We start from the raw sequence: 8,966 nt of genomic DNA, 5'->3' as shown, positions 1-8,966 counted from the left end.
GCGGTGATGGTGTGGGTGGTTATAATTAAGTCGAGTATCGAGTATCGATTCGCAGAGTTGCATTGGGGGGATCGCAAACAGATGCGGAAAAGTTAGGCATCCTGCCTAAACAGTTGCTAACAATAATATTGCCGTTCATACAGTTGCTGCCATTCACAGCGTTGCTACAACCAACAGTTCCGTCTATAAATCCGTTGCCGCTAACATACACCATGCCGTTAATGCTGTTAATACGGGTGACAATGCCGTTTGTTCTGCCGATATTTCCGCTCGATCTTGCTGCAGAAATACCAAATGTTAAGCAAGTGGCACTGAGGATGATCAATTAAGATGAAGACGTTGCAGATCTCAGAAAGCGAATAGAGTTATTGTCGGTCATGAAGAAAATAGAAGAACTTGAGTGCAAGGGTACACCTAAAAAAAGCGTCGGCCAGATTTTGGTGAAATCGAGCATCCGCTCCCCAAATTTAACGTTGACTACTTAGCGCATTCAGTTAACCATGTCCTACGGGACCCCGAAGAAATATTAGACGCTACTGGTGCCGATTATTATTTTAGGTTGCTCGCTCTTCGGCGCTCGTTAACCGGAACGGCAAAGGTGTTCCTTACAACTACCACGGCGCTCAATTATGCTGCATTTCGGAAGGCGTTAGTGGCTGAGTTTTATATAGCAGTATCAAGGCAGGAGGTTTACAAAATGCTTGCCCCAAGGCGATGGAAAATGAGAGAAAAGTCCCTGTACTGCTATATCTTGAACATGCAGGCACTCGCAAAGCGTGCGAACATTACGGAAACTGAAGTAATCGATGGTATTGGTACTTCGGTTCCGAACGTTCATATTTTGTTGACGGCACGTACGCTAGACGAAATGAAGATGTTGATTGCAAGACATCAAAACAAATTCCTTTTAAATAAGGAATGGGAGCGAACCCGATATTGTCATCAGCCGCAAAACAGCCGACGAGAAATCAGAAGTCTACTGATGGCAAATCAAGAAACGAACAAATCCTATGCTTTATTTGTTCGCGTACTGGGCATATGAAGCCCAGTTGTCCATACCAGCTGCGCCCATATGGATCATGCTTTCGGTGTTGGCGAATGGGGCACGACCATCGGTCATGTCCAAATCCAGCAAAAGTGCTCAAACCTCGAGAGGATGTGGCTTTCGTATCTGATGATGCCGAATATGATGACGCTTTATACTATGTTCAAACAGAAAAATAAGTTGAGGCAATTTCGACAACAATGTTTTGGTTTCATTTTGAGTTTGCCATCTTCTTTTGACAATCCCTACTCCAGTGAAACGAAAAAAATAAAATCAGCTGATACGTGAGATGAGCCAACCATATAGTTGAGCCCTGCGTAGCTTGCGTAGTAAATTGCCCAAATGGTATAAATTGCCAATTTGGTGTGTGCTGGTACATAGTATTAGGAGCATTTAATTACGTAAGTTTAGCATTTAGGTTAGACAGGAAAACTTTAGATAGTTATATATTATCAACTTTTGACACCGGCAGCCCGATTAGTTTTGTGAAGGCGTCACTGGTCACAAAATAATTGGTAGCTGACCAAACCAATGGTTCAATCACCCAATACAAGTGGATTGGAGGGGAAAATTTATTAATTTTCAATAAAATTAAATGTGCGATTGAATTTAAAAATAAAGTGCATGAAATTGAACTGAATATATTACCAAATAATAGCACGAATATACCTCTTATTTTGGGACGTGACCTTCTCCAAATATTTAATATTCATTTGAAAAGTATTGTTAGGAAATATTCTAAAAAGAAATTGCTAGAGTTAAAAAACATAGACAATACTATGTTAAGGCAAATTGTAAGTGGATCTAATGCAGACGTTGTCGTTGTAAAGCCAATTTCACTTAGTAGAAAACATGAACGCAAATGTGATGATGATGAATCTCAGGATTTTGAAAACTTCAGTGCTGTTGACGTTCCTGACATATTCAGTATCGACATTTCTTGTGACGCAGTTCACATCGACATAAACTCAAAACTGTATATTACACACCGCGATGAGTTAAGTCGACTTATTAATTTCGTTTACCTGACATTAAGCCCGAACCATATAAGTATGAAATGAAGATACACTTAACTAACGACGTTCATTTCCATTGCGCTCCCCGCAGACTTTCGTATCGAGGAACTTAGACAAGAGGGGGTAATACGGCCAGCGACTCTCCATATGCATCCGCTATTGTATTGGTAAAAAAGAAAAGTGGTCGAACACCAATGTGTGTAACCGCCGGGGACAATTATGCTTTACATCTGATTGAAGACTTTATCGAATATTTTTTCGTTTTCATTCTGAAAAAATTATTCAAACATTTTAGGTCTTTCAAAATATATAGAAACAATGAAATTATATTCCGCGTTTGAAGGATCATTTACGTGTTTTTCGAAGAAGCACTCGAAAAGAATAAGAACCAATAAATTTTAATTAGCTTACCCAAACTCTTAAAAAAATTATTTTTCAAACCTATCATTTTGTTTCTCCGACATTGGAAGAGTGAATTCAGCTAGATTTTGCAACAATATAAAAAAAATTTAATTCCACATTTGCACGAAATGTATGAAAAACGACTTATTTTCTAAAAAATACAGTGTACATTTTTTTCGAATTTGATTTTTAAGGTTTTTTTCATGACCTAATAAAAAAATTTGGCGATAACAGTTTTTTGAAAAAAAAACAACAATTTTTTTTGGGTCGGACAGGGTATACCTATGAAAATTTGTTTAGTAGGTTATGAAAAAAACCTTAAAAATAAAGGTTGAAAAAAGGAAAAAAAAAATTAAATTTCGCAGGCTCGAAAGTTATTTTTTTGGGTATGCGTAGTGGAACTTTTTTTCCTGAGTCCAAATCCTTTCGAAAAATCGATGGCGCGATATCGGTTAATTTTCGTCCATATAAATCGACCCACCCTACTGTACATACTTTAAACTTCTAAACATGATGTACTGGAGACTTGAAGTACTTTTTCTTGATTATTGAATTTTATTGAATTACTTGTCTAAATGTATTTCATATTTTTTCATTCAATAACTTTCATTAAATAAAATAAAACACGATGTTATTATTATATATAATATTGTGGCGGCCACCGTGGTGTGATGGTAGCGTGCTCCGCCTATCACACCGTATGCCTGGGGTGTGAACCCCGGGCAAAGCAACATCAAAATTTTAGAAATAAGGTTTTTCAATTAGAAGAAAATTTGTCTAAGCGGGTCGCCCCTCGGCAGTGTTTTGCAAGCGCTCCGGGTGTATTTCTGCCATGAAAAGCTCTCAGTGAAAATTCATCTGCCTTGCAGATGGCGTTCGAAGTCGGCATAAAACATGTAGGTCCCGTCCGGCCAATTTGTAAGGAAAATCAAGAGGAGCACGACGCAAATTGGAAGAGAAGCTTGGCCTTGTACCTCTTCGGAGGTTATCGCGCCTTACATTTATTGTTTTATATTAGAAAAAAAAAGCTTCGCATAGAAAATAAATAACGAAAACCAGAAACACTTACTTACCATTTTTCTGGTTTTACTGTAATGTGGCCCAGAATCCTCAATCTTGAAATAATGCAATATATTCCGCTTCATATTAAAACAGTTTTCCACTCTAAAACCACTTTAAAAATTCTTAATTCGAAGATTTCACTATTTGCGCAGCGGCTACCTTAAACGTGAGTTTATATAATGCTGTACTGAACCCAAGAATGAAGTGAGTACAATTCAGTTGAAGCTGTTTCCAAGGCATAATCTTTGTGTTAAATTTTTGCTACAAATTTTTGATCTCTTTGGTACATATGCCTGGAAACTGCTTCTCACAAAACAAAAATTCTTTTTTTTTTAAATCTTTTTTAACACTTCCTTTTTCACTTTATAATTATCGTTGCTCTACTTAAAATCAGCAATGATTGAGTACTTTTTTGCGACGACCCGTTCAGGTTTGTTAAACAAACGATTTTTCTTCGGTTATCACGAAACGTCGGCGCAAAGAAAAAGTATTTAAGCGAAGTGTTTGGTAATCACAGCAGCATTGTATGCAGATTGATTATAGTAGGCGGTCAGCTACCGTTGCACTGGTGGTATGCTTTTTTGAATTCATGCCGGCTGTGTTAACTTATACAAGTTAGCTGTGACGTTTAAAGCTGAATGCATAGTATTCAGGTATAAGGCAGGCTGTGCGCTGCTCTGTTATTTAGGCAGATAACATATTTTTGTTGTGTATCGATTTTTATCAATAATATATATTTATTTTGTTTAATATAAATGCGAAAAAAAGTGATGTTTTTAAGTACATACATTACATATCTCAATTAATGCATCCTGCTTACATGATGTTACAGTCAAATATACGACATAAAATAATGAATCAAAAACCCCGGATGTACAGTCCTAGATCCGCACTGGGAAACGATAGATATGTAATTAGGGATATAAGTAACTGAAAACTGACTGAAATCCCATACGATTGGATAGCTGAAGCCCATCGAATTCGTAAATGGCTACAACAACCGGAAGAGTCTCCTGATGAACCAGAATGTGATCCGCTGGGGATCGAGGTCGATACTTTGTCAGAATTGGTGGAGTTGTAAAGTACAACACAGAGCAAATGCAACTCTGCTGATATTAACAAGTATGCATACCTGCATTCATAGAGAAGATGTACTATAATAAAAACTACAACAAACATTTAGATTTAAGGGCGTATCTTCCAAGTTTAAAAGAAGAACCAACTGAATATAGAATTGGATAAGCTAAGCAACACAAGTGAAATAAACAATTATATGAAATAAAACCTTTAAAAAAGTTTCTATATTAGGTTAAAACATTTTATTTAAACAATTAAATTATTGATTAAGATAAAAGAAATTTACATAAAAACATGCTTGCGTTTTGCATGAAAAACTATAAAACAACATATCAGCAGTTTGCTCAAGGGCCAACTGTGACGTATTTGCGCAGAACGAAGCAATTTTGAACTCGTGGAGGCGCAATCTTGGAAGGTGATTTGTGGAGTACCTGTATTGTAGAGAATTGATCCGTAGGGGTCACATCGTTGTTGCGTTTGCATGTTAAAGGTAAGACCACACTACGCTGCATGAGCGGAAATGGAGGCGGCCTCGCGTTTATCATACACCACTCTGTGCATTATCATATATTCGATCCTGGCATCGACCGCAGGGACAATGTTCTAGAACGTTAAGGTCTATCTGTCCGGTTAGGTGATGCAAACCTAGATATCATCAACATCTACATCCCTCCTTCCACCTGTTGCCCCAGTGGATACCGCCCTAATATTAGCGCCTTACTCACTGGCAACATTCGCATTATCTTAGGCGACTTCAATACCCATCACGATCTATGGCATTCAAACTTGCGGGCGGACAGTAGGGGTGAGATTTTGGCGGATCAAATAGAAGAAACGACGTTCTGTACAATAAATGGAGACGCTCCTACACGAATGGTAGGAAGCTACCACAGTTCGCCGGATATTTCAAAAGTGAGCGCAGAACTCGGAAACTGCGTCAACTGGCAGCCGATGGTAACATTGGCATCCGACCACCTGTCTATACTTATTTCGTTCGAGCGTACCGCCGACTTCATCGTCACAGAAAAACGCACTTTCATAAACTTTAAAAAAGGAAAGTGGGACGAATACAAATATTTTACAGACAACCCCTTTGCTGCCCTACCTATCCCGACTGATACCCGCCAAGGGGAGCGTGATTTCCATAAGGTCATTGAATCCGCTTCGGCACGTTTCATTCCCGCCGGGATAATTCCCGAAATTGGGCCCACTTCCCGGCGGCTGCCGCAAATTTAGCGAGAGAACGTGACCTTATAAGACAGCTCGACCCAGGGGACCCCCAAATAAGGGATATAAACCAACACATTAGATTGCTTGTGGATGAACACAAGCGGGCAAAATGGGAGGAGCACCTCAGAGTTTGTAACCTCTCTGCCGGTGTGGCTAAACTTTGGTCCACCGCAAAGTCCCTATCGAAGCCGTCTAACCACAATGACAAAGTTTCCATCGCCTTTGGCGATAAAGTGCTCTCGGATTCGAAAAAGTGCGCGAGCGCTTTCTGCCGTCAATATGTAATGCATTTTACGGTCAACAAAGATAGACGGAGGGCCAACAGACACGCACATAAACATAAATTAAGCGCGTCACCAATTACCATCACCGCCAGAGAGGTTGAAGATGCCATTGGTCACGCTAAACCATCCAAAGCAGTGGGCCCAGACGGCATAGCCATGTCGATGCTTAAAAGCCTAGGGAAAGAGGGTTTCAAATACATAGCACATGTCTTCAACTTGTCTCTTTCCACCTTTTTCATACCCGAAAAATGGAAAATAGCCAAGGTGGTCCCGCTACTAAAGTCTGGGAAAGCCATTTTGCTCCCCTACTTCCAAGCAAATTTGCAGCTAGCCTGTCATCAGCATGGCTTCAGAAAACTCCATAGCACCACCACAGCGCTAAATGCCTTCAGCACCCAGATAAATTGCGGTTTAAATCAATACCCCCAACATAGAACAGTACTCGTAGCGCTAGACCTATTAAAAGCTTTTGATACGGTCAACCATGGCACGTTACTGCAAGACCTGCAAGGGTCTACCCTTCCCCCATATCTTAAAAGGTGGGCCGCAAATTATCTGGGTGGTCGGCAGGCATCGGTGCAATTTAGAAACGAAACATCAAAACCAAGAAGAATTAAACAAGGGGTGCCACAGGGTGGTGTCCTATCCCCACTTTTATTTAATTTCTACATATCTAAGCTACCTTCACCACCAGAAGGAGTCACAATCGTTTCCTACGCCGATGACTGCACAATAATGGCCACAGGCCCAGGCCCAGAGATCGATGAGCTCTGCAATAGAATAAAAGGCTACCTCCCTGATCTCTCCAGTTTTTTCGCCTCGCGAAACCTGGCATTATCACTGACTAAATCTTCCGCGACCTTATTTAAAACATGGACGTCCCAAATGTCGACCATTTGAACATCCACGTCGATGGCACTACGCTACCGATTGTCCTACACCCCAAAATTTTGGGTGTGACGTTTGATCAGGATCTACATATTGGTAAGCACGCAGCCGCAATTGTTCCGAAAATCCAGAGCCGTAATAAAATCCTCAAATCCCTTGCTGGCAGTACCTGGGGAAAAGATAAAGAAACGCTCATTACTACATACAAAACAATTGGCCAGCCGTTTACGTGCTACACGTCATCCATATGGTGGCCAAGCCTAAAAATTACCCACTGGAAGAAGGTACAGGCCTGCCAAAATACTGCTCTCAAAATCGCAACGGGCTGTCTTCTTATGTCCCCAGAACACCATCAACATAATGAGGGGAGAATATTCCGCATCTCTTTAATTGTAATGTGGAACCAACGCCTCTAACACCCCTTTCATTATGATCCACCCCTGTTGAAACAGCAAGTTTCCTTGGACTCCCGTTAGAGGATATTGATGACAATTTGTGATCGGTCGCGGCTGTTAGGTGGGGCGAAGCACTGCTACAACAACAACAACGCTGCAAAATATTCGTTGCATGTATGCTTACGGGGCAATTCACACTTAGCGTTAGCAGCCCTGCGCGACCCGGTCAGCGCGAGAAATTTCATCAACTAGGCAAAAAAGTCGCGAAGTGCTGCTGACGCTTGGGGTGAATTACCGCGCGGCAAAATATACTTCCAAAATGCAAATAAATGAGGAACAGCTAATTATTTATATGTATGAGTTGTACATATATTAAAGTAAAACAATGTAAGATGAATGTGCTTATATAAATATAAAAAAAATGTCAATATCCTATTTTACTAACTACATACACACAAATGTAATAACTAATTTAGGTTGAGTTTTCTGGAGCCAATTGAGAGGACCAATTCCCTCACCACTTTCTTCCAATTCAGTGTGGTCCCTTTACTTCCTTGCTGCTAAATTTGGGTGTCGATGGGGATAATTACGGGGCGGAATGTCACCATCTATTGCCATTATATCGAGCCATAGCGGCGGCCCTTTTCTTGTCTTTTCGTCTTCTTCGGATAAAAATGAAACTATTACAGCTCCGACTCTGCCGTCCATTTTGCAAACAAAAATAAACACAAACTTTTGCCGCTCGATTGCCGCTTAATGTGAATTTCCAAAATGTGTCGTACTGTGAAGCACCGCTGCCGCTACATATCGCGCAGCGTAATGTGCGATACTTTAAATCTCTATCCGTATCTGGATCACGCTTCATTGAATAAGAGGTATGTGTTCAAAGGAATCGATTGATTTTCAACCTCACATATCTGAAAGCGTCGAGAATTGAGGAAAACGGCTAATTTTTAAGTTGCGCAGAGCGATTTGCAAGATTTCTAATTGGATTCTTCTGTTTTTGCAATGTACACCTTTGAGTTTCCTCAACTTTGCAAGAGTGGTCTGTGCATATTATGTCAAAAATGTGCTCAAGGGATTTGTCAGCGCTGCATAGATTTTTACTGCTCGCAAGAATGCCAACGAAAAGATTGCAGCGCCATCGTTATATTTGCTTTGCTATGCCTGGGTTACTTCCAGCAATGAGAAGAGAAGATAAGAGAAGAGGAGAGAAGAGAAGAGAAGAGAAGAGAAGAGAAGAGAAGAGAAGAAGAGAAGAGAAGAGAAGAGAAGAGAAGAGAGAGAAGAGAAGAGAAGAGAAGAGAAGAGAAGAGAAGAGAAGAGAAGAGAAGAAAAAGAGAAGAGAAGAGAAGAAAAGAGAAGAGAAGAGAAGATAAGAGAAAAGGAAAGAAAAGAAAAGAAAGAAAAGAAAAGAAAAGAAAAGAAAAGAAAAGAAAAGAAAAGAAAAGAAAAGAAGAGAAAAGCAGAGAAGAGAAGGGAAGAGAAGAGGCGAGAAGAGAATAGAATAGAATAGAATAGAAGAGAAGAGAAGAGAAGAGAAGAGAAGAGAAGAGAAGATAAGAGA

This window comes from Eurosta solidaginis, chromosome 5, assembly GCF_040869045.1.
Source record: "Eurosta solidaginis isolate ZX-2024a chromosome 5, ASM4086904v1, whole genome shotgun sequence".
Taxonomy (NCBI): domain Eukaryota; kingdom Metazoa; phylum Arthropoda; class Insecta; order Diptera; family Tephritidae; genus Eurosta; species Eurosta solidaginis.
The sequence above is the reverse complement of the archived record's forward strand: the minus strand, read 5'-3'. Positions refer to the sequence as shown.